We start from the raw sequence: 795 nt of genomic DNA, 5'->3' as shown, positions 1-795 counted from the left end.
CATTGCATAATGTACTTCTTTCCCTTCGTCCTCTTGCGGTGCTCCACGGCCCGGCCCAGCGGCCCGCGGTCCAAGCGCACCCTGAGCTGGGGGAAGCCCGGCCGCCTTACCGGGAGGCCCGCGCACTTGTCCCCTGTCGGGAACGGCGGGTGTTTGAGAGACTCGACGGTTCGTCTCGGGTTTTCTAGTTATAATTGTTTAAGGCGTTGTTATTGCTCCGCCCCCCCCCAGTCTTATGTGGCTTCATGGTAGAGCAAGGTCTCTGACTGTTGTGAAGTCACTGCCTTACAGCTGTCTGCCCCTGTGAGTTTAAACTTAGTTTCTAAATGGGTAAGAAAATCTGTGTGCTGGATCTGGTCTGGCTTGTGCACACGTGGTAAGGCCAGATGATCAGCTGAGGTAGTTCAGAGCAGTACTGTGTATGAGCGTGATGGTGAACATGCAATTTATAGAAATATATATGGAGTTAGTATATTTTACTTTAGCAAATTAGCGATTTTTCTTCCTTTTTCTGCCCACAGTTCAGAGGTGGATCTTCAGGCTATACATTCCACGCTCTGCTTTTTCTACAAAGTGTTAACATTTGAGGTATGGGCCCATTAATGGGTTTATTCACTTAGAAGAACAGTAAAACAAAGTTATGTTGGGTATGTGCCTACAACCCTAGCCATGCCCCCTGAAATCTCTCAGCATTCTAACTTTTTTATTTGTGCAATTTAGGCCTTTTGTAAGATGGATGAATTAGTTTCTTTTTTGGAACAGTTATACGCAATTTGGGTTGACCTCTCTGTCATA

Source organism: Athene cunicularia, assembly GCF_003259725.1.
Source record: "Athene cunicularia isolate RWA chromosome 2 unlocalized genomic scaffold, athCun1 chr2_part1, whole genome shotgun sequence".
Taxonomy (NCBI): domain Eukaryota; kingdom Metazoa; phylum Chordata; class Aves; order Strigiformes; family Strigidae; genus Athene; species Athene cunicularia.
The sequence above is the reverse complement of the archived record's forward strand: the minus strand, read 5'-3'. Positions refer to the sequence as shown.